Raw genomic sequence first — 25,451 nt, 5'->3', positions numbered from 1 at the left:
AAATTTTAATACCCTCATCCTTGTTTTCAAATCCCTCCATGACATTACCCCTCCCTATTTCTATAACCTCCTCCAGCCCCACAACCCTTCGAGATCTCTGCGCTCCTCCAATTCTGACCTCTTGCGAAACTCCAATTTTAATCGCTCCACCATTGGCAGCCATGCCTTCAGTTGCCTAGGCCCGAAGGTCTGGAAATCCATCCCGAAACCTCTCCGCCTTTCTATATCTCTCCACAGAGAAGGTTCACTGGGTGGATTCCGGAGATGAGGATAGGTTGAGTAGGTTGGGCCATTACACATTGGAGTTCAGAAGAATGAGAGGTGATCTTATTGAAACTTATAAGATAATGAGGGGGCTCGGCAAGGTGGGTGCAGAGAGGATATTTCTACTCATAGGGGAAACTAAAACTAGGGAACATAGTCTCAGAATAAGGGGCCGCCCATTTAAAAATGAGATGAAGAGAAATATTTTCTCTCGGAGGGTTGTAAATCTGTGGAATTCTCTGCCCCAGAGAGCTGTGGAGGCTGGGTCATTGAATATATTTAAGGCGGAGATAGACAGATTTTTGAGCAATAAGGGAGTAAAGGGTTATGGGGAGCGGGCGGGGAAGTGGAGCTGAGTCCATGATCAGATCAGCCATGATCTTATTGAATGGCGGAACAGGCTTGACGGGTCGAATAGCCGACTCCTGCTCCTATTTCTTATGTTCTTATATATGCTTTTAATACACCCCTTAAAAGCTAACTCTTTGACCAACTTTAAGTCACCTGTCCTAATATCTCCTTATGTGGCTCAGTGTCAAATTTTGATTGATTGCGCACCTTGTGACATTTTACTACATTGAAGGTGCTATATAAACAAGTTGTTGTTGTGGAAGGCAGGAGGAAGAACCAATGAAGGCATAGGATAATTCCAGTGGCTATTAAAATTATCGGAAAGATTGTTCCATTCAATATTCTGGGCCCCTCACCAAAAACTTACCAAGATATCAGTGCCCACACAACTTATCTCAGTATAAGTCCACCACCTTCAAGAGAGAAGGGATTGCCAGGGAGAGGACCTCTGTTCTGCAGAAGTTGCCAGTATTGATCACATTCGCATTTACTGACGCTTTTGTGTGGCAAATGGTGTTGAGATTAAAAACCTCACAATGAACCTGTCACTTTTACATGGTAAAAAAAAAGGAAGCTGTGAATCACGTGGTCTGTGAGGACAACTCCTTGTTATTTTAAGCTGTTGGAATATTAGTGCATCTCACCGGCCAAAGCTTACAGATCAACTTTCAGAACTCGGGCAACAGTGTTTAAGAGATCTTTTTGGTTAATAAAGTTGAAATTATAATAACTGCATATTGAGTGGAACTCCCTCTCTAAACCTCTCCGCCTCTCTACCTCTCTTTCCTCATTGAAGGCACTACCGCTTTGACCAAGCATCTGTCCTAATATCTCCTTATGTGGCTCGGTGTCAGATTTTGTCTGATAACACTCCTGTGAAGCCCCTTGGGAGGTTGTACTACTCTAAAGGCACTATATAAATGCAAGTTGTTGTTGTTGAAGTATCAATTGGATTTGACGAATCCAAGAATCCAAGGATTTGACGAAAGTTTTGACCAAGAATGAGCTCTAAAACACTGTCAATTTGACTGTGTTTTAACCCTAACCACAAAATAAACAGCATTAATATGCGGCCTAGAGATGATGGCCTTGGACTCCATTTTGTTTAGTTGCTTCTCAATCCCTCCACGGTCACTAAATTGTCAGACTGCTTGTCCGACGCCACAAACTCCGTTCCCTAGCCACTGACTCCATCCCTCTCCCCAACTTCTGTCTGAGGCTGAACCAGACTGTTCACAACCTTGGTGTCATAGTTGACCCTGAAATGAGCTTTCGATCACATATCTGCACCATAACTAAGACCACCTATTTCCATCTCCGTAACATTGCCCGTCTCTGCCATTGCTTTAGCTCATCTGTTGCTGAAGCCCTCATCCATGCCTTTGTTACCTCTAGATTTGACTATTCCAACGCACTCCTGGCTGGCCTCCCACATTCTACCTTCCATAAGCTCGAGGTGATCCAAAAATCGCTGCCCTTGTCCTAATCTCCTCCAGCCTCACAACCTCATGAGATATCTGTGCTCCTCTAATTCTGCCCTCTTAAGCATCCCTAATTTTAATCACTCAACCATTGGTGGCCATGCCTTCTGTTGCCTGGGCCCCAAGCTCTGGAACTCCCTCCCTAAACCTCTCCGCCTCTCTACCTCTCTTTCCTCCTTCAAAACGCTCCTTAAAACATACCACCACCTGCGCTAATTTTTACTTATGCAGCTCGGTGTCAAATTTCTATCTCATAATACTCCTGTGAAGCGCCTTGGGACATTTCACTGCGTTAAAGACACTAAAAAAGACAAGTTGTTGTTGTTGTTGTCATTGGCTGTGTGACTTGGGATTTCTGAAACGTTAACACTCGCGGTCTCGAAGCAAAATATGATCAAGAGGATGGACAGGAATGACTGCAATGAAGAATGTCTCTTAGCACAGGGTCAGAAGTAAGTCACATTAGTACGTGGTATTCCGAGAAACACCTCTGTGGCTGTTGCTTGGGGGAGGGACCATAAAAAGACTTCCATTTATATAGCGCCTTTCTCAACCACCGTACACCTAAAGCTCTTTACAGACAATGAAGTACTTTTGGAGTGTAGTCACTGTTGTAATGTGGGAAACGCGGGCAGCCATTTTGCGCACAGCAAGCTCCCACAAACAGCAATGTGATAATGACCAGATAATCTGTTTTTTTGTTGATGTTGATTAATGGAAAAATATTTTCCAAGACACCGAGGAGAACCCCCCCTGTTCTTCTTTGAAATAGTGCCATGGGATGTTTTTACATCCGCCTGAGAGAGCAGACAGGGTCTCATCCAAAAGACAGCACCTCCAACAGTGCAGCACTCCCTCAGCACTGCACTGGAGTGTCAGCCTAGATTTATGTGGGACTTGAGCCCATAACCTTCTAACTCAGAGGCAAAAATGCTACCCACTGAGCCACACGCGTATGTATAATGAATGAGGAAGAATGTTTGAGACTTTGTATATAAATTACATAAGGATTATCTCAAACACACAAGGGAATCTCATACTCTTATTACTTTATGAGGCAACTTTCATCCTTACCTATAAACAGTGACTGAATTGAACAATTAAGGGTTCACTGGCCAGGACTATTGTCACCATGTCAATGTGGACTTTCGAAAACTCCAGCGTGTAACGAGTCAAAATCAAAACAGAAAATGCTGGAAGCACTCAGCAGGTCAGGCAGCATCTATGGAGAGAGAAACAGGGTTAATGTTTCAGGTCTATGACCCTTCGTCAAAACTGGCTAAAGCTAGAGACGTAGCAGGTATTAAGCAAGTACGGACGCAGGGAAAGAGGGTGAAGGGACAGTCCCACAACTCAGAGGTGAGGGTGCTCCCCACTGAGTCACGGCTGTCACTTTGCTGCACTCTATTTGCAGGGATATGGGGAAAGGGCAGTGCAGTGGAGCAGTGGGACTAATTGGATCGTTCTTTCTGAGAGCTGGCACTGGAATGATGGGCCGAAGGGCCTCCTTCTGTGCCGTGTGGCTCTAATATTGTTTGCTTGTCGGTGATTGATGCAAGCAGTTGGCTCGTGCACTAGACCGCATGAATATGTTTCTGATAGGTTGAAGGAACTGTGCAGGAAGCAGGATGGTGACTCTTTCATCCCCCACCCTTTAGGTATCCAACCCTATCTCCTCCACAGCTGGGGCACAAAAGCTGACTTCTTATTAATAGTTTATTTTGTGTATTTTCTGAATGGCTTTGTGGTCCCATGAGTCTATGCAGGTCACAAGGTGCCTGCTTGTGCTGTTGGTAGCTCCTCTTCGTACAATAACCTTAAACCCAGTTTATCTTTTTTAGATCCATTTCTACAGAAATAAATGAATGTATTTGTTGCATGTGCAAGCCGTGGCTCAGTGGGCAGCACTCTCGCCTCTGAGTCGGAGGGTTGTGGGTTCATAGTGCCATCCCAGAGACTTGAGCGCAAAAATCTAGGCTGACACTCCAGTGCAGTGCTGAGGGAGTGCTGCACTGTTGGAACATAGGAACAGGAGGAGGCCATTGAGCCCCTCAAGGCTGCTCCGCCATTCAGTGAGATCATGGCGGATCTGCGGCCTAACTCCACATACCCAACCTTGGTTAACAAAAAGCTTAATACCTTTGGTTAACAAAAAGCTATCAATCTCAGATTATAAATCTAGCATCAATTGCCGTTTGTGGAAGTTCCAAACTTTGTGTGTCGAAGTGTTTCCTAATTTCATTCCTGAAAGGTCTGGCTCTAATTTTTAGTCCATGCCCCCTAGTCCCAGACTCCCCAACCAGCGGAAATAGTTTCTCTCTATCTACCCTATCTGTTCCCTTTAAGATCCTGAAAACTTCAATCCTGTAATGTAGTTGCTTCATGGGTTCTTTGCTTAAGAATTCATAGCAACACATTACTATTAAGAACTAGTTGGTTTATTAACAAAGGTTTAACAATCACACTACACATTACCCGTTCATCCACCAGGCTCACAACCACCTGCCTTATCGTGGATGCACCAAACCCAACTGGCCGGGGTTTTATTGAGTCTTGTGAACATCACGTGACTGGCTAAGCCACTCCCAACTCAACAAACCCGTGAGCATACTCACAGATACATACATTATAGATCCAATCACCCCTTAATCTACTAAATTCCAGGGAATACAACCCTAATTGATGTAATCTCTCCTCATAACGTATTTCATTCTTTATTCTCCTCAGTTGAACAGCATCATGGGTTTGCGTCGACAGGAGGCATGGATTGGAGATCAGGAATAGATTGTTCTGGGCAGGTACATAGAAATGTATAACAGCAGCACAAACAATGTATGATGGTTGTATTACTGATGTTTCTAATCTAACACATTGAGTCAACTGCAAAGCAAAAGGAATCCCGATTTGGTACAAAATCCAAACCCCGTTTAATATTTACTCCTTCAATGACTTTTGAACTCCTTTGTCGGGTATCATAAGATCCACGCATGCAGAAATCCTTATTTTTCTTTACTTTTTGTGATCAGATTGCAAGGTGCCTATTTCTTATGTTCTTATGTCAGTAATCGGTTGGCGACAGCCGAATGCGCTTCCTGTCTGGGAGCAAAGGTCGCTGGATGCGCTTCCTGTCCGGGAGCAAAGATCAGCAAGGGGTCGGAAAAAAATAGCATCTCATGATTTCTGTACTAAATCTCATGATTTTTTATGATTTTGTCTCATGATTCATGAGATGGTGGCGTTGGCATTACTGTGTTAAACCAAGGCCCCGTCTGCCCTTTCAGCTGGATGTAAAAGATCCCATGGTATTATTTTGAAGAAGAGCAGGGGGGGGTTATCCCCAATGTCCTGGCCAATGTTTATGCCTCAATCAACATCGCTAAGATAGATTCACTGGGCACAACTGCCACGTTTCCTACGACAGTGGCTACACTTCAAAAGTACTTCATTGGCTGTAAAGTGTTTTGAGACACCCTCAAGTCATGAAAGGCACTATAGAAATGCAATGTCTTTCTTTCTTTATAATTAACTTTTTGTCTAAGGGTAAACACCTCCGGAACGAAAGAGCATATGAAAGTGCTGGGCAGGAAAAGACCATGTGATCCAGCAAGCCTGACCCACACTCATGATTACCGGAGCATCATGAGAAAACATTCCCCTTCTTCCCCACACTCAGGAAAATTCCTTTCTGTCCCCCTCAGACGAATGAAACCAGTCCAGGTGATCACATGGACCACGTTTTTTTTAATTCATTCATGGCGTGTGGGTATCGCTAGCAAGGCCAGCATTTATTGCCCATCCCTAATCGCCCTTGAGAAGGTGGTGGTGAGCCGCCTTCTTGAACCGCTGCAGTCCGTGTGGTGAAGGTGCTCCCACAGTGCTGTTAGGGAGTTTCAGGATTTTGACCCAGCAACAATGAAGAAATGGCAATATATTTCGAAGTCAGGATGGTGTGTGACTCAGAGGGGAACGTGGAGGTGGTGGTGTTCCCATGCGCCTGCTGCCCTTGTCCTTCTAGGGGGTAGAGGCTGCGGGTTTGGGAGGTGCTGTCGAAGAAGCCTTGGCAAGTTGCTGCAGTGCATCTTGTAGATGGTGCACACTGCAGCCAGGGGGCGCCGGTGGTGGAGGGAGTGAGTGTTGAAGGTGGTGGATAGGGTGCCGATCAAGTGGGCTGCTTTGTCCTGGATGGTGTCGAGCTTCTTAAGTGTTGTTGGAGCTGCACTCATCCAGGTAAATGGAGAGTATTCCATCACACTGGAGTAGCTATAGTGTTAGCTATAAAGAAACTTACCTTCTAAAAGGACAAGTTCATTAGGAAATATTGAACTGTACAACACAAGGGACATCAGCGCAGATGCAGATGCAGTTGTTCGATAACATGGACTCTGTCAGATCCTGTTAATCTTTAAGTTAGAGTTTTAGTTTTTCACTGAATTTTTGGAATTCTAAATACATAAAAGCCACAGAATCCAGAGGAGAACAAAGATTCTGACCATAAGAATACAAAGAAATTGGAAACAGCAGTGCTCGTGATAGTGTAACGTTAGACTGGGCAAAGTGTTGAGTGAGGTTCACAGGGGTCAATGTCTAAACACCTTTTGCCTCTAAATGACTGGATACTGAAACCAACTATACATTTGTCAAATTAACCAAAGAAATAAAAGTAGTGAGAGCAAAGGATGTAATTATTTTCGGGAGTTGAAATGTGGTTCTTGTTAAAGTGATTGATGTCAGAGAGGAAGAGATTAATATTCTCAGTGGCTTTCAGGGGAAGCTAGATACATATGTGAGGGAAGAAGGATTTGCTGATAGGGTGCGATGAAGAAGGGTGGGAGGAGGCTCGTGCTGGGCATAAACACCGACACGGACCAGTTGGGCTGAAAGCCCTGTTTCTGTGCTGTAAAGTCTGTGGAATTCTCAGCATAAAGCACTCTGAGGGATACTGTAAGTCGGTCAAACAGAGAGCCTACTCCCTCTACCCTGGTTCCACACTGTGCCTTGCTCTCCTGGGTAGTTTCTCTATTTACACGGAGCTCCCTGACTGAGATTGCCAATGAAGATTGAGTAGAGAATAATTCCGTCTTTTGGCTGCATATCCACTGGTTACTGGGTTAAAACAGGCTGACGTAACTGTATAGGTGAAAGGAAGGGTGTATTCATCAACCAGTCTGTACTGTGTTTGAACCCTATCCCTACAGACCAATGAAAATGTTCCCACTGCATTTTCCAGTCAGGACTAAGATCCTTTATCCCCTGTCGCCTTCCCTAAAGTAGCCTGTTCACTTCCAACATTCACAGCAGGGATTACTAAGGGATATATTTTATTAATAGAGGAATTATTTTCCCTTCAAGTATTTATCCAATTTCATTTTGAAAGTTACAGTTGAATCATTAAATCGATGAGTCGTTAAACCAAGGCTCCATCTGCTCTCTCAGGTAGACGTAAAAGATCCCACAGCACTAGTTCGAAGATGGGCAGGGAAGTTCTCCCCGGTGTCCTGGGCCAATATTTATCCCTCAATCAACATCACTAAAACAGATTATCTGGTCATTATCACATTGCTGTTTGTGGGAGCTTGCTGTGCACAAATTGGCTGCTGCGTTTCCCACATTACAACAGTGACTGCACTCCAACAGTACTTCATTGGCTGTCCCGCCTTTTGGACATCATGAGATTGTGAAAGGCGCTATATAAATGCAAGTCTTTCCTTCTTTCTTTGAATCTGCTTCCAGCACCCTTTCAGGCAGCGCATTCCAGATCCCAAGTCGCGGCATAAGATGTTTTATCCTCCTCGGGTTCTTTTACCAATTACCTCAAATCTATGTCCTCTGGTTTCTGACACCAAATGGCCTATTCCTGCTTTTAATTCTTATGTGCTTATTCCAGATCACAACTCGCAGTGTAAAAGAATGTTTGAACATGTAGGCTCTGGTTTTTTTGCCAATCACCTCAACTCTGTGAACTCTGGTTACTGGCCCTCCTTTCACTGAAAACAGTTTCTCCTTATTTACTCTACCAAACCCCTTCATGGTTTTGAACACCTCTATTAAATCTCCCCTTAACCTGCTCTGCTTTAAGGAGAACGCCCCAGCATCTCCGATCCTCGGACTCTCTGATTTCTCAGGATTCGTTTTTTTTACTATTATTTATGAACTTGGGGCCCGAAATTGATGCGCTCACTGCCCACTGCCGCCACCGACATCCCTCTGCTCGAACCGCCCAGTGCCACTTTTGTCGTGGCCTGGAGCGGGCGGGAAGGGAGAGCTGCCGGGAAGCGCCCGCCAACGTCAGCGGACAGCCGATGCCCGTAAGGGACCTCCCGCCCGCCGAGATGCCAGATCGGTGCAGGCGGGAGTCGGCGGCAGGACAGCGGTGGACTGCTGCGTGGAGGATGCTCTGTCCCCAACGGTAAGTGGGGAAGACAGGCTCGTGACATTTTCTTTACAGGGGCTTACCTGGATGGGGTCCCCTAAAGGTCATCAGACGTTTTTTTTGAATGCTTTTTATTTTTAGGTGTTCGACCCTCCCTGGGCCTGACTCCATCCTCGGCGGCACAAGGGCGGCAAGCGCCTTTGCCGCCGAGAATGAGACCGCCCGCCGGCTCCCGCCCAGATTGGTGGCGTACATCGCTGCTTTGCTGCCCACCGACCTTCGAGGGACCTTGCTGATGAAAACCCCGCCCAAAGAACCGTCAGGGACCTCGGCGGCCATCGGCGGTCCTTTGGGCGGCACTTGGCCGGGCGGGGCCCTTCACCAAATTTGGGCCCTGGTGCTCAAGGTGAGGACTTTGGTGCTGTGGGAAAATGGAACTTTCCAGTTTGGGCCGACAGGAGCAGCCTCAAGCAATCCCATGATCCGCTTATAGCTCCCTCGGCTCGGCCTTAAAAGACTTCATCCATACGGCATGTCTCCACATCCCACCCAAATTAGGAGCAGTTTAGTGCCATAGGCCTCCTGGGAATTGGACTGAGAGTGCCCGATCCATTTCACATAGAACACTTACAACCAACGTCCAGAAGGTCGGATTTGAATCCAGGTTCCAGAGGTGAAAGGTCAAAGGTTAACCCATGGTGCCTGTCTGTTCTTGCATTTTGACGTTTGCATTATAAACACAGACCCGTCGCTGAGGGGGATAATGAATTTTAAGGCTGCTATTGTTATTCCATGAAATTATTCTTGACAATTCCTTTTTCCACATTCCATTTCTTACGAACTTGATGAGCGTGGAAAGGACCAGCTGGTCCCATCAAGCTTTCCCCACTTCACGATGGCCAGAGCATTATGATTAAACACTTCCCTCCCCCCCGCCACCTCACACTTTTTACTTTATTCGTTCATGAGATGTGGACGTCGCTGGCAAGGCCACATTTATTGCCCATCCCTAATTGCCAATGTGTGGCTTGCTGGGCCATTTCAGAGGATAGTTAAGAGTCAACCACATTCCTCTGGGTCTGGAGTCACATATAGGCCAGACCGGGTAAGGGCGGCAGATTTCCTTCCCTAAAGGGCATTGGTGAGCCAGATTGTTTTTCCAACAATCCGATAGTTTCATGGTCACCATTAGCTATATAATTCCAGATTTATTTCCAGATTTACTTAATTAACTGAATTTAAATTCCCCAGCTGCTGTGGTGGGATTTGAACTCGTGTCTCCAGATTATTAGCCCAGGCCCCTCTGGATTATTAGTTCCGTAACATAAGCACTATGCTACCTTACACCACCCCCTTCATCTGCCCCCCACCCTTCCTCCGCTCCCCCCGTTCCTCCGCCTACCCCCGCGCCCCCCCCTTCTCCCCCAATACACACTCAGCCCTGTAATCACCTGCAGAATGGAGAAAAAAACAGAAAAACCCCAGGGTCAACATGGGGGAAAAAAAATCACTGGAAAATTCCTCTGCGACCCCCTCAGGCGATCAAAACCAGACCAGGAGATCACATGGACCAGGTGTTATCTGTAAAGCCACTTATGTTGTATAAGATGTAATCTCTGCCCTACTCAGGAACTGGTCAAACTCTCTCTTGAAGGGACCCAGCCGGCAACACATTGCAGAGGCTCACTACTCTCTGGGAAATGAAGAACCACCTAACATCCAGTTTAAATATCACTCCCGATGCCTTAAGATAAGTTATCTCTTAATATCTCTCCCGATGTGGTTTAAACTCGTATCCCCAAGTCCTCCTCAATCTGTTAAACTGGAATAACCTATCAGGTTACTACTAGGGGAATCAAGGGGTATGGCGAGAAAGCAGGAATGGGGTACTGAAGTTTCATGTTCAGCCATGAACTCATTGAATGGCGGTGCAGGCTCGAAGGGCCGAATGGCCTACTCCTGCACCTATTTTCTATGTTTCTATGTTTCTATGTATCAGTAGGGATGCTATCCAGCCCTTTAATTATTTTATACACCACTCGCTTTTGATATTTCTGTGTCATCGGGAGGATTTCTTTTGCATTTAATACGTTTACTCCAAAAATATATTTTGCGTAAAGGAGCACGGGATTCCTCCATTGCCTCAAGTGTTTGAACTAAATAGAAAAGAACTATAGCGTGCTGACATGTACAGATACTAGGATGTCCATGTAGGTTCAAATGTGGAGTGCTGCAATGAGAACTTCAGCAGTGGAAGGTTAACAACCATTTGGCCCAACTTTTAAAAAGAAAAAGGAAGATTTATATAGCGCCTTTCACAACCTCAGGACGTCCCAAAGTGCTTTACAGCCAATGAAGTACTTTTGAAGTGTAGTCACTGTTGTAATGTGGGAAACGCAACAGCCAATTTGTGCACAGCAAGCTCCCACAAACAGCAATGTGATCTGTTTTAGTTAGGTTGATTGAGGAATAAATATCGGCCCCAGGACACCGGGGATAACTCCCCTGCTCTTCTTCGAAATGGTGCCGTGGGATCTTTTACGTCCACCTGAAAGAGCAGACGGGGCCTCGGTTTAACATCACCCCGAAAGACAGCGCCTCCAACAGTGCAGTGCTCCCTCAGCTCTGCCCTGGGAATATCAACCTAACTTTTTGTGCTCAAGTCCCTGGAGTGGGACCCACGGCCGATATGTACGGATTTCGTGCTTAATTTATAATTATTGGCAATGATAATAGAATTACTTCGGCTATTGCGTCGGTGGTAACCGGGAAACACCCAAGGTGCACTGAGCCATGGAGACTAGAGAGGTGCCAGCTATGATCTATGGCTTGTGTTGAGACTGCTGATCGCAACTCGGGCTGGGGTGGGGTGGGGGGAGGGCGCAGTGGAGCAGTTTGGCCTCAGCACCCTGATGGGACGGAGGGGTGGGGGCGGAAAATCAGCCAGGGATCCTGCTCTCAGCAGCACCTAGAGCCTGCTGCCGGAAAGTGCGCCCTTGTGGACAAGCAGGTGAGGAGGATGCTCAAATACCCTGTCGCCAATGAGCTTGGTGAGAGCAGAGACTCAGACCAGAGGTTCCCGAGATAGCTGACGGCTATGGTGCTTCATCCCAGTGTGAGTCCAGCATATGTCTGCACCCCAACGGAAGGCGGCTTGCGGACAGATGAACATCGGCATCTGACTGATTCTAATACGAAAGATGCCGGCAATTCAAAGAAACCCGAAGATTTCTTCATGTTTAGTGAGGTATTTGTCGGCCTTTGTTTTACATTAACCAAAAAAAGGGAAGGAAACGACAGTGTTAGGACACAACAGTGACAAGTCAAAAAATAATTTAAAAGGGAAGTTGAGGTTTCTCGAGTTGAACCCGTAATATACGTCCATGTCTCTTTGTTTCTGAGGTAGCTGATGGTCTGCAAGAAAGTAAACAGGTCAAAGGCTGCTGTGCCCAAAGTGACAACGCTGCAGAATACAGCTGTCCTTGCCGACAGCTGAACAGGGTTCCGTTCTGTAGCGATGATCCTCAAAAAGGCTGAGATCATACGCATCTGGCAGTGACATCACGTGGAATCACAGGGTGGCAGCTCGCAGGAGGAGGACAATAGGCCCATCGTGCCTGTGCCTGTGCCTGTGCCTGTGCCTGTGCCTGTGCCTGTGCCTGTGCCTGTGCCTGTGCCTGTGCCTGTGCCTGTGCCTGTGCCTGTGCCTGTGCCTGTGCCTGTGCCGGCTCTTTGAAAGAGCTGTCCAATTAGTCCCACTCTTCCCACTCTTTCCCCATAGCTCTGCAATTTAATCCCAGTTCTCTGCCCCTTTCTGTAAATGACTTCCCGTCAAGATCAGGGGCAAACTCTGGGGGTCGGAATTAGTTAGCGTCGCATGTGTTTTTCGGGTGTAAGACTGGCGCAACATTCGTCAATCAGGTGGCCACCTAAAACGGCCGTTAGGCTCCATGAATATGTTAATGAGAGGTCTAATGCCCATTGAAGGACCCTTTCCAGAAATTGGGCTGCCCTGAGCAGGCGTCCCTGGGCCAGGAATGCAGCGTTCAATTTCAGGCTGACTTCCGGCCTTCCTGTTTGGCCACCAACTATTTTCTAGCCCTTAGAACATAAGAACATAAGAAATAGGAGCAGGAGTAGGCCATACAGCCCCTCGAGCCTGCTCCGCCATTTAATACGATCATGGCTGATCCAATTATGGACTCAGCTCCGCTTCCCTGCCCGCTCCCATAACCCCTTGTTCCCTTATCGTTTAAGAAACTCTCTATTTCTGTCTTAAATTTATTCAATGTCCCAGCTTCCACAGCTCTCTGAGGCAGCGAATTCCACAGATTTACAACCCTCTGAGAGAAGAAATTTCTCCTTAACTCTGTTTTAAATGGGCGGCCCCTTATTCTAAGATCATTCCCTCTAGTTCTAGTCTCCCCCATCAGTGGAAACATCCTCACTGCATCCACCTTGTCAAGCCCTCTCAATCTTATACATTTCATTAAGATCTCCTCTCATTCTTCTGAATTCCAATGAGTAGAGACCCAACCTACTCAACCTTTCCACATAAGTCAACACCCTCATCTCTGGAATCAACCTAGTGAACCTTCTCTGAACTGCCTCCAAAGCAAGTATATCCTTTCGTAAATATGGAAATCAAAACTGCAAGCAGTATTCCAGGTGTGGCCTCACCAATACCTTGTACAACTGTAGCAAGACTTCCCTGCTTTTATACTCCATCCCCTTTGCAATAAAGGCCAAGATTCCATTGGCCTTCCTGATCACTTGCTGGACATGCATACTATCCTTTTGTATTTCATGCAGGTTCCGCTGTACTGCAGCACTTTGCAAACTTTCTCCATTTAAATAATAACTCATTGATTTTTTTTTCTGCCAAAGTGCATGACCTCCCACTTTGCAACTTTATACTCCATCTGCCAAATTTTTGCCCACTCACTTAGCCTGTCTATAACCTTTTTCAAATTTTGTGTATCCTCCTCACACATTGCTTTTCCTCCCATCTTTGTATCGTCAGCAAACTTGGCTACGTTACACTCAGTCCTTCTGCGCTGTATCATTCTATGACTCTATATACCAGATGTGTACAGCGTCTTTGAGTCAGAAAGTTGAGTGGCCAAGTCCCATTCCAGAGACTTGAGCACATAAATCTAGGCTAACACACCAGTGGAGTGCTGAGGGAGCGCTGCACTGTCGGAGGTGCATCTTTCAGATGAGACGTAAAACCGAGTCCCCGTCTGCTCTCTCAGGAGGATGTGAAAGATCCCATGGCACTATTTCGAAGAAGAGCAGGGGAGTTATCTGGCCAATATTTATCCCTCAACCAACAACACTAAAGCAGATTATCTGGTCATTATCACATTGCAGTTTGTGGAAGCTTGCTGTGCGCAAATTGGCTGCCACGTTTCCCACATTACAACAGTAACGACACTGCAAAAGTACTTCATTGGTTGTAAAGTGCTTTGAGATGTCTGGTAGTCGTGAAATGCGCTATATGAAGGTAAGCCTTTCTTTTTTTATTGTTGTGAGCATTGGGGGTCGAGGGAAGGAGATCTGGGGTCAGGCAACCTGGAGGTCAGGTGTCGAGGAGCATAGAGATCGGGAGTCAGGGAGGCTGGAGGTCAGGATCTCGGGCAGGAAGCAGCAGCGTTCGGGACGGTGATTGTAGTAAGTAACTTGCCTCTTTTTTTAATGTAGGTTTCCCTGAGCGATGGCGGCGATTCCTCCTCCAAACCAAGGTTGGAGGCGGGGACCTGAAGCAGACGTCAGGCCCCATGTTTGCATATCGGACGCTTCTTGTTTGTCCCACCTCAAAATGGCGGGCGCTGCAGTTCCTGCCCACCATTTTGGGATCTTAGGAGGTCGTGGTAGCGCCTGAGAAACGGGTGTTGCCTGGCCGAACTTATCATCATTATCATAGGCAGTCCCTCGAAATCGAGGAAGGCTTGCTTCCACTCTAAAAGTGAGTTCTCAGGTGACTGAACAGTCCAATACAGGAATTACAGTCTCTGTCACGGGTGGGAAAGGGTGGGTGGGGAGTTTGGTTTGCCGCACACTCCTTCCGTTGCCTGCGCTTGTTTTCTGCACGCTCTCGGCGACGAGACTCGAGGTGCTCAGCGCCCTTCCGGATGCTCTTCCTCCACTTAGGGCGGTCTTTGGCCAGGGACTCCCAGGTGTTGCACTTTATCAAGGAGGCTTTGAGGGTGTCCTCGTACGCGGCTACGGCCGAGCATCGACGGGGGTGGGGGGGGGGGGGGCGTGGCGGGGGAGCGAGGATTGTGGCCGTCCTCAGCATCGTTGGTGGGGAGTGGGTGGAGGCCTCGTGGTGGGGATCGGAGACCTGGGGAGGCAATCGGAGGTTTCGCGGGCAGGTGGGGAGGGGGTGGGGGGGGTTGGTCTCCGATTGTGGTGGGGGTGGGTGGGAATGGTCGGACCCCCAGATCCAGGAAGTAGATATAAATCCACTTTGACATCGAATGTACAGCACAGAAACAGGCCATTCGGCCCAACTGCTCCATGCTGATCCACGTACCTCCCGGATGCAGAAGTCCTCGCCTCAGTTTAACTGAATTGTGTGAAACCTGTCCCCGCGCAGTTCAATTCAAAATGGAGGCGGGGGATAATATTTAAATTAAGATACCGCCCCCTGGCAGCGGGTTGGCTGCCCCCAACCGCACCCCCCTTCCGATCCTGACCCCATTCCACCTCCGGCAACACTGGAAGTGGGCGGGTTGGAGGCGAGATCAGGTCGGGAATCCCATTTTTAACAATTTAACCGCCCATTTTCTTAGGGGAAAATTCCAGCCTATGTCAACGTTGAAGGTTAGCTTGGAGGGGTGGATACAGGAAAATGGGATGAAGGGAGGTGGCCATTAACCAGTCCAGGTTGTTCAGCCCGACTGCCTGTCTCTTTTCCATGACTACGTTCGCGCCAGTGTGTCCCTGGAGATGGAGCACGCGGTGTCCACCGGTACGCTCGCGGCCTTCGCGAGAAGTGAGCGGCGGAGAGACTGGAGTGTGCATCATCACCCCCAGGGACAGAATGTTTATTTGATTTGTTTAATGGTCCAAAGTTGAATTTGTTAATTTGTCGGTTCTGGTACCCCTTTAATAAGGGGGCACTTCATTTATCGTTTTCCATAAAATAGTCGAAGGGATTATGGGAAGCTGGTGGGTGAATGCGATCCGTACCATTTGCCCGTGTGGAGGGTACAACACAGACTGGATGGGTCGAATGGCCTGTAACCGTGTGCAAACCTCAGTGCATTTCTCCTCTCATTTTCCCTTTTTCATGACCCGTCTTCTGTTCTTGTGGGAACGCAGGAATAAATATAGGAAAACCACCAACAGCGCGCGGGAAAATAGCATTCTTATCTGTAAGGAACGCCTGCCCGTGGTTCGCGACCTCCGGTCCTGAAGCGCCAACTGTGGCTTTGGAGCTTCTGAATGATAAGGACGCCAACCCGCTTCATAGCAGAGCGAGGGCGGGAGAGACAGGAAAAGGTTTTCTGTACCAAACACAAATCAAGAGAAATGGCACAGAGTTGAACAAAAAAATACCAAAACTGCCATACAATTTTGACATAAAGCACTTTGGGGTGGGAATTGGCACGCATTGCGTCCGTTTTTCGGTTGTTGAAAGGGTGCAGAACAGAACGATTTAGCAGTGGAACGGCCTGCGACCAAACTGCGCTGCTAAATTCCTGGGGGCCATTTTTTTAGGTGTCCCGCGCGGATGCCTGGAACAGGCGTTAGGCTCGTTCAGTAAGTTAATTAGGGTACTGACGCCCATAAAGGACCCCCTTTTTACAAAATTAGCCACCGACAGGTGGGGAAGGAGTCAGGATTTCTCAGCAGCCTATGCAGCCACGAACTTCAACAACAACAACAACAACAACTTGTATTTATATAGCGCCTTTATCGTAGTGAAACGTCCCAAGGCGCTTCACGAGAGTATTATGCGATAAAAATTTGACACCGAGCCGCATAAATAGAAATTACCGCAGGTGACCAAAAACGTGGTCAAAGCAATAGGTTTTAAGGAGCGTCTTAAAGGAGGAAAGAGAGGTAGAGAGGTTTAGAGAGAGAGTTCCAGAGCTTGGGGCCCAGGCAACAGAAGGCACGGCCACCAATGGTGGAGCGATTATAATCCGGGATGCTCAATGGGTAGAATTAGAGGAGCGCAGACATCTCGGGGAATTGTGAGGCTGGAGGAGATTACAGAGATAGGGCGGGGGCGAGGCCATCGAGGGATTTGAAAACAAGGACGAGAATTTTGAAATCGAGGCGTTGCTTAACCGAGAGCCAATGTTGGTCAGTGGGACTTGGTGCGAGTTAGGACACAGGCAGCCGAGTTTTGGATCATTTGTACTTTTATTTGGATCATTTGCCCCCGTCCCGACCCCACTGTCCTGGCGATCGCCAGACCTGCTCCCGGACCATACCGGAAGGTAGCTGGAATATGTTAGATGAGGCCGAGCCCAATTTCGGGTCGGTCTATGACAGTCTCTGCTCAGACCTGAAAATGGGCCCCAGACAAATTCATACCCTCTTTGTTTTGAACTTAAGAAATCGCAGGAATGGCGATCTTTTCTTCCTCCATAAAAATTTCTTGCCCACTGCTGATTCCCGCCCCCCCCCCCCCCCCCACACCATCAAAATCACATTCCCGCTCTCTGGGAAGTACTTTCTGCACGTAAATTATGAACAGCTCCACCGGTAGGATGATGTGTAACTGCACCATCCCGTGAGCCAGCTGGACCACAAAGGACCCCGGTCAGTTCTGTGCTGACTTACCCGATCTCACCTGGAACAGTAGTTGACGTGTTACAAGACACCTTTGTGCTCCCGAGCTAGAAAGCGGGAGGCAGGTGGGGGGGAAAGAATCATCGGTTTCTGCTCCTGATCGGTATCCAGTGGCTGCCAGTGGGCTTTGGGCTACGATGGTATTTGCCTGCCTCTGATTCCGACCATTGTGGTTAGCCGAAGTAAGTATGTCGACTCACACTGAGATGGGACACGAGGGTGAGGCGGTGGGGTGCTACTTGTGGCTATCGAATTCTCTGGGCCACAAATTCGATGCATTTGCGGCACAAGCGAGTGACCGAGCGGGCGCGGCGCGGGCAACAACTTCCGCCATATTGGGCGGGGGCTGAGCAGGGGCGCTACGGGCCCCCCCCCCCGCAATTAGCAACCCCAGCCCCAAAATTGAGTCTCGCCCCAGATCCCCCGCAGCAGCACCGGGCAAAAACGGCGACAGCTACAGGGGGCGCGGCTTGAGTGGAATGGCTGCTACCGGGGCGAGGTGGGCCACGGAAATTTTTTAAAAAGGTTAATATATGCCTTTCGCGGCGCTGCTCCGATTTCTTCGCGGGATTGGGGCCGCGATCGCTCAAACCCACACTCAGCTGATCGCGCGGTACCCCGGCTCCCCGGTGGTCCAGGTAGGTCCTTTTTCATTTGCAGAGCCTGCAGCGTGGGCCTTTCCCGTGAAGGGAGGGAGGGGTCCCTCGGACGTGGCAGGGTGGCACGGCCCAGTGTGCAGCACCGTTAGCACCCCAGGAAGGAAGTGGAGCGCTTGAGTTAGTGCTTCCTTCCAGGGGTGCTAACCTGAATCTTTTGAGGGGACAAAACTTCAGCGCCTGGTGCTAAGTCTCATGCCTCCCAACTGTTACCACTGCCCCCCCCCCCCCCCACCGCCTCCCCCCCACTCAAATGCGGCGAGAGTGAATTTCACCCCCTCTGTATTGAGAAAAACAGAGACGAGAGACACAGATACACATGACCGGGCTGGGAAACAGGATTCATCGTGGGCAGAGAGAGTGAGAAAGAAACAGGAAAAGAGCAGAGATTTGATGTGAGCAGCACCTCCCAAACCCACGACCTCTACCATCTAGAAGGACAAGGGCAGCAGGCGCATGGGAACACCACCAGCTCCACGTTCCCCGCCGAGTCACACAGCATCTCTACTTGGAAATATATCGGTCGTTCCTTCATTGTCGCTGGGTCAAATTCCTGGAGCTCCCTCCCTAACAGTACTGGGGGAGCACCTTCACCACACGGACTGCAGCGGTTCAAGAAGGTGACTCACCACCACCTTCTCAAAGGCGACTAGGGGTGGGCAATAAATGCCAGCAATGACCACATCCCAGAAACGAATAGGAAAAGAAAAGGAGGAAAAAGAATTGATAGCTGTAACATTGAGTTCAAGGACTGCTGCCTTGAAGTAATGGGGGAAGGGATTTAACATGGTGTCTCGTTGGGGTGGGTTTCTCTTCTGTTTCTCTTTATTGTGATAGATCACCATCCAACTTCTCACACCTCGACGTCTGGGTTGTTTGTGACGTTACAGTGGTTGATAATAAGGGTTAACTCCTGCTAGATTTCCTCTGATTATAACCATATATTTACATATTTCCAACCAGGAGTGTGAACTGTAGTTATCCATTAACCACTTCCTCAAGACCATCTTAATAACAATAACTTGTTTTTTACAGTGCCTTTAACATAGTGAAATATCCCAAGGCGCTTCACAGCTATGTTATGATATTAAATAAATTGATACCGAGCCACATAAGGAGAAATTACGGCAAAGCTTGGTCAAAGATGTAGGTTTTAAGGAGGAAAGAGAGGTAGAGAGGCGGAGAGGTTTAGGCAGGGAGTTCCAGAGCTTGGGACCCAGGCAACAAAGGGCACGGCCACCGATGGTGGAGCGATTACAATCAGGGATGCTCAAGAGGGTAGAATTAGAGGAGCGCAGACATCTCGGGGGGTTGTGGGGCTGAAGGAGATTAAGAGATAAGGAGGGGGCGAGGCCATGGGTGGATTTGAAAACAAGGATGAGAATTTTGAAATTGAGGCATTGCTTAACAGGGAGCCAATGTAGGTCAGCGAGCACAGGGGGTGATGGGTGAGCGGGACTTGGTGTGAGTTAGGACACGGGCAGCCGAGTTTTGGATCACCTCTAGTTTACGTATTGTAAAATGTAGGAGGCCTTCAATATTTTCCTCCATTTAGTCCGTTTTGTCCCTCTCTCCACTCTCTCTAGATTGTCCCGCCAAATGTGTAGATAATCCCTTTGTCCCGGCTTCCACCAGCCACTAACTCGCATGGCTCACCAATAGGCTGCTCTCCCAACTTTCCATTTATCTTGCTGCCTTAGTACATTCAAAAAAAAAAGGAAAACTTGCAGTTATCCATTGTCTTATCACTTATCTCAGAAATGTCTCAAAGCCACTTCACATACAATGAATTACTTTGAAGTGTGATGACTCTTATGCAGGCCATTTTTCACACAGCAAGATGCCACAATGAAATGAAAGTAGGCCCGTTGCTCCCTATCTCAGTAACCTCCTCCAACCCTCCAAGATCTCTGCGCTCCTCCAACTCTGGCCTCTTTACTCGCTCCATCATTGGCCTTCAGCTGCCGAGGACCTCAGCTCTGTAATTCCCTCCCTAAACCTCTACCTCACTTTCCTCCTTTAAGATGCTCTTTAAAACCTACCTCTTTGACCAATCTTGTGGTCATCTGCTCCACTATCTCCTTATGTGGCTCGGTGTCAAATAATGCTCCTGTGAAGCGCCTTGGGATGTTTTACTACATTAAAGACGCTGTATAAATACAAGTTATTGTTGAGTGAGTAGATCCAAGTGGGATAGTACAACTGGAATCAGTGTGTGTGGTTTGAAATGGGAAAAGATAGCAAAGAGGTCCCACTTATAATGTATTTGCTTCATGGGATCTTTGCTTAAGAATTCATAGCAACACATTGCTATTAAGAACTAGTTGGTTTATTAGCAAAAGGTTTAACAATCACACTACACATTACCAGTTCATCTACAACCACCTGCCTCATCGTGGATCCCCCGAACCCAACTGACTGGGGTTTTATTGAGTCTTGTGATCCTCATGTGACTGGTTAAGCTACTCACAACTTAGCAGCTCCACAAACCCGTTAGCATACTCACAGGTGCATACATACACAGCTCTGGATCGCTATCTAGTGATAAGCACCAGAAGGTGGGCATGTGCGTCAACTGAGGACAGGGCCAGGCTTTGCTTTGATTTCCTTCTATGGTCCAGGTACTGGAAGAAGATCAATACCCACAGATCTCCACCACAGCTTGAGTCACTGCCTTCAGCAGAGAAAAGGAAGAAAATTGGAGGAAGGATCAGTAACAAGTTGATCTGCGGCTGAAAGGGCATGGATGGTGTTTCTAAAAACTGCTTCAATGACTCAGCCACACCAATCGTTTCTGCTTTTTACAATTTTATCTCGTGTCATGTCCTGTCCCCTCTCCAAAACAACTTTGACTGATGCTGTGGCTTGTTTCCCACCGACAAATGGACCTAACCTCAGTGACCATTCTTCAAGTGTGTCTCAGTAAAGCATTCCTCGCTCTGTCAGCCTGAGGCTCAGTGGGTAGCACTCTTGCCTCTGGGGCAGAAGGTTGTGGGTTCAAGTTCCACTCCCAGTGCAGTACTGAGGGAGTGCTACACTGTCGGAAATGCTGTCTTTTGGATGTGTCATTAAATCAAGGCCCTGTCATAGAATCATAGAAAAATTATGGCACAGAAGGAGGCCACTCAGCCCATCGTGGCCCTGTCTTCCCTCTCAGGTGGATGTAAAAGATCCCATGGCAAGAGATTGAAGAAGAACAGGGGAGTTATCCCCGGTGTCCTGGCCAATATTAATTCCTCAACCAACATCAGATTATCTGGTCATTATCACATTGCTGTTTGTGGGAGCTTGCTGTGCACAAATTGGCTGCTGCGTTTCCTACATTACAACAGTGACTACACTCCAAAAGTATTTCATTGGCTGTGGTGCGCTTTTAGAGTTTCGAGACTCACCCGGTCCTGAGGTGAAAGGCACTATATAAACACAAGTCTTTGGGCTGGATTTTCGGTCTTCTGCCGCCTCTGTTAGCGCCCCAGAGGGGCCGCAATGGCGGCGGTAAGCCCTTCTGGGCGGGCGACCAGCTTCCAGTGCCCCACCGGGACATTCAGGGCCAGTTTCGACGGGGCGAGGAGCATTAACGCCCGGGAGAGGCAAGCCGGTGTGCAACACCCCTGGTTGTGACACCAGTTCGATATGTGGATCGCGCCCACCCCTTAGCGCCCAGTAGCGCCCCCTGGTGGAAACGCCTGTAGAAGCTGTAGCGGCTGCAGTGAGGTAAGTAATATCGACCTCAGGTGAGTGTGATTGTTCTTCATTTTTAGTTTTTGCGATTTATGTTGAGAATGTTTTTGGTGGAGGGGGGTTTTCAGGTTTTGTTTCCCCCGGTCTCTCAATAGGGCACTCCGAGGCCGGCTGTTTAGATCGGGATTTTCCCTTGCTCAGCAGGTCTAGCACCCTAAAAGAGGTGTGCAACGCCTCCCTTAGCGCTCCGCTCCAAACTCAGGGCCCAGCTGATGAATTTTGCGGCGGCAGACGCAAACCATTCCCCGGCACAAAATTTACCGACCCACCCAGATTAACGCCGCGACAGAGGCGTGACCGAATTTCCGCCCCTTTCTTTCTTTACAGAGCGCATCATAGCCAGCCCCCATCCTAACATTGGAATTCACAGCCAGCGCATCTTGTTAATCATCAGTGGCGGAAACCCAGGTTAGCTGTGACAGGCACAAGCACTCCTAAAGCCTACTCTGCAGAGACCAAGAATAGCCTTGGCACTTTTGAGGAGACAGAAGGAGAGAAATTACTTCACCAGTTCTGAGGCGAGGCCATCGACCCGAAACCATGGGACTGGATTTTCTAGGGGTTTGTGACCGGCTTTTCGCCGCGCTTTGACCCTCCGCGGCACAAAACCGGGCGCTTGGCTGTTTCTCGCCCCGGTCGCGACCCTCAGCTTTTATTGCGGGGGCACGGCCGGACAGAGCTGCACTGGGGTGTGCAACAATTTGCAGTGCGACAAAGACCGAGTTTCGAGACTCAACCGACCCGTACGACAAGGTACAGACCGCCAGGGAAAACACGGCAGTCCAACCGTGCCGGCAGCGGGAGGTTGGAAAACCTGAAAAAAGGGAACTTTTTTTTGCAGTGATTTGCCAGGTAAGGGTGTTGATAATGTTTTTTTCCCCCTCCCAGGGCCTCTCTCGGAGCGCTCCCGTCCCCGCACTAAAGTTGGCGAGGATTCGGGTTTTTGCGCCACGGACATAATGCAACACGTCCCTTTGCACCCCCCCCCCCCCCCCGGTACAGACCCCCAAATGCTGAAAGCTGGGCAATTAATCGTGAACGCTGATTGGGCGGTCATTTTCACGCATCACCTGCGTTTTCGCTGCCAAATGGAGAAAGCTGAAAACCCAGCCCGTTGACTGAGTCTCTCTCCGTGGGCACTACCTGAACTGTGCAGCCTTTCCAGCATTTTCTGGGTTTGTAAATGTCGTCTCTTGGTGCCATGTTGACACAGATCCTGGGAAACCTGAATCCTTGAGTCATTCCGGTTCCCTTTTGTTTCACATGGGAAAACTTGTGGACACAGTTTTCCATGACTCGGTCTCTATTCCCAGCAGGTTCAGCTGTTTTACGATTCCGTGAACATAATCTGTGTGCAGAGCTTGCTTTTATGCTAACTTGTCCCAACTGGTACGGGCGGTTCTGCGCACGTTGCTGCCTACATCACTGGGCTGAGTCATTTATTCGGGACGTTTGAGATTGGCTTTTCCCCACAGGTGCTTGCTTACGTAGCCAGTAAACAGCAACATTAACCTCTGGTGTGCGAATTTCCCTTTCTGTTGAGCCAGTCTACAAGATTTTCGTGTTGCGCTCTTGCTACATGCTCACACATCCGTCAAGAAAGAAAGTCTTGCATTTACATAGCGTCTTTCACGACCAGACTCCGAAGGTTGTGGGCTCAAGTCCCACTCCAGGGGCTTGAGCACAAAAATCCTGGCTGACGCTCCCAGGGCAGTGCTGAGGGAGTGCTGCACTGTCGGAGGTGCCGTCTTTCAGATGAGACGTTAAACCGAGGCTCCGTCTGCTCTCTCAGGTGGACGTAAAAGATCCCATTGCACTATATCGAAGAAGAGCAGAGGAGTTATCCCAGTCGCCCTGGCCAATATTTATCCCTCAATCAACATAACAAAAACAGATTATCTGGCCATTACCACATTGCTGTTTGTGGGAGCTTGCTGTGCACAAATTGGCTGCTGCGTTTCCCACATTACAACAGTGACTACACTCCAAAAGTACTTAATTGGCTGTAAGCTTTGGGATGTCCAGTGGTCTATGTAAATGCAAGACTTACTTTCTTTTTTCTCTCTATCATTTTTTTTTTCATTCACATTCACATTCAACGGCATTAATATCGCTGAATACTCCACCATCAACATACTGGGGGTCACCATTGACCAGAAACTTAACTGGACCAGCCACATAAATACTGTGGCAACAAGAGCAGGTCAGAGGCTGGATATTCTGTGACGAGTGTCTCACCTCCTGACTCGCCAAAGCCTTTCCAGCATCTACAAGGCACAAGTCAGGAGTGTGATGGAATACTCTCCACTTACCTGGATGAGCGCAGCTCCAACAACACTCAAGAAACTCAACACCATCCAGGACAAAGCAGCCCGCTTGATTGGCACCCCATCCACCACCTTCAACATTCACTCCCTCCGCCACCGGCGCAATGTGGCTGCAGTGTGTACCATCTACAAGATGCGCTGTATCTTGTAGATGGTATATACATCAAGTCTCTGCTCTTTTCTTCTTGCTTGCTCTCTCTCTTTGCCAACAATGAATCCTATTCCCAGCCTGGTCATGTGTATCTGTGTCTCGTGTCTGTCTTTCTCCCTCTCTGTGCCTCTGTGCCCTAAGTCTCTCTCCCTAGTTCTCTGTGCTTCTGTGATCATTTCTGTCCCTCCACTCACATTAGATCCCATTCCCTGACCAGATACGTGTCATTGGTCCTGTCTCTATATGTGCCTTTGTCTCTCCCTATGTCCCTGAGCCTCCCTTGCTTGTCTCTTCTGTTCCCCTCTGGGTGACTGCCTGACTCGCCGCCCACTTACAGGGAATAGTGTTTGCTCATGTGTCGCTGATTCACTGGTGTTTCTGCCAAAACAATTCCATGGAATTTCCCATATTCTTAAAAAAAAAAGTGCAGCCAATCTCAGCTGACTTCCCGTAAGCTGCAGTGGCTTCATGTTTTTCATTAACCTCCTTCTGAACATTCATATAACTTCCCCCTGAAGCCAGGAATTGCAGACAGGGTCCCATTATAACAAAAAATCCACAGCTGGAATAAACTTCTGGCAAAACATAGAACCTTTCCTGTACACTGTGGAGAGCTCTGAGAAAGCTCCCACCCAATCAGCAGCGTGCAGAGGCGGCAGTAAGGAGGAAACGGTTGACAAGCTAAGTATCACTAGCACAGCGGTCAGAGTGGCAGCCCCAAGCCCAGCCTGGGAGGTAAGCATTTGTAACCAGTTTCTTTCAGCTTTTAAACTGAGGGGTGTTACCGTTGAAGCAGAAACACGTTTTGTTCACTTATGCTTGTTTGAATTCTGTACTGTGTCACTGGCGAACCAGATCTCTTTGAGTATTCTCAGCACATATGTCCCAGTAACAGTGCATTGATTAAAGAATAAACCTTTGGTTTAAATGGTATTACAGAGTGGAGATAAAGGGGCACTAGAGTGTCTATGTTTTTTAGTGTTTTAGGGTAGGGGCAAATAAATAACATTAATAATAAACTAGGGGGGCCATAAATATAAGATAGTCACTAATAAATCCAATAGGGAATTCAGAAGAAACTTCTTTCCCCAGAGAGTGGTGAGAATGTGAAACTCGCTACCACAGGGAGTGGTTGATGCATTTAAGGCAAGGCTAGATAAACATCTGAGGGAGAAGGGAATAGAAGGATATGCTGATAGGGTGAGATGAAGAGGGGTGGGAGGGGGTTGGTGTGGAGCATAAACACTGGCACGGACCGATTGGGCCGAATGGCCTGTTTCTGTGCTGTATATTCTCTGT

The 25,451-nt window shown here is 48.1% G+C and overlaps 1 protein-coding gene across 1 annotated transcript in view; it reads left to right on the top strand.

Annotated features, from left to right (window-relative positions):
• The first annotated feature begins 24,629 nt into the window (after window positions 1-24,629).
• Window positions 24,630-25,451, top strand: part of LOC139229996 (cytokine receptor common subunit beta-like) — a 62,595-nt gene continuing 61,773 nt past the window's right edge. Inside the window, exon 1 of the mRNA XM_070861707.1 lies at window positions 24,630-24,887. The gene's annotated coding sequence lies outside the window, so the exon portion shown is untranslated. The remainder of the gene's footprint in view (window positions 24,888-25,451) is intronic.

This window comes from Pristiophorus japonicus, chromosome 19, assembly GCF_044704955.1.
Source record: "Pristiophorus japonicus isolate sPriJap1 chromosome 19, sPriJap1.hap1, whole genome shotgun sequence".
NCBI lineage: Eukaryota > Metazoa > Chordata > Chondrichthyes > Pristiophoridae > Pristiophorus > Pristiophorus japonicus.
This window is presented reverse-complemented; position numbering and strand designations above follow the sequence as displayed.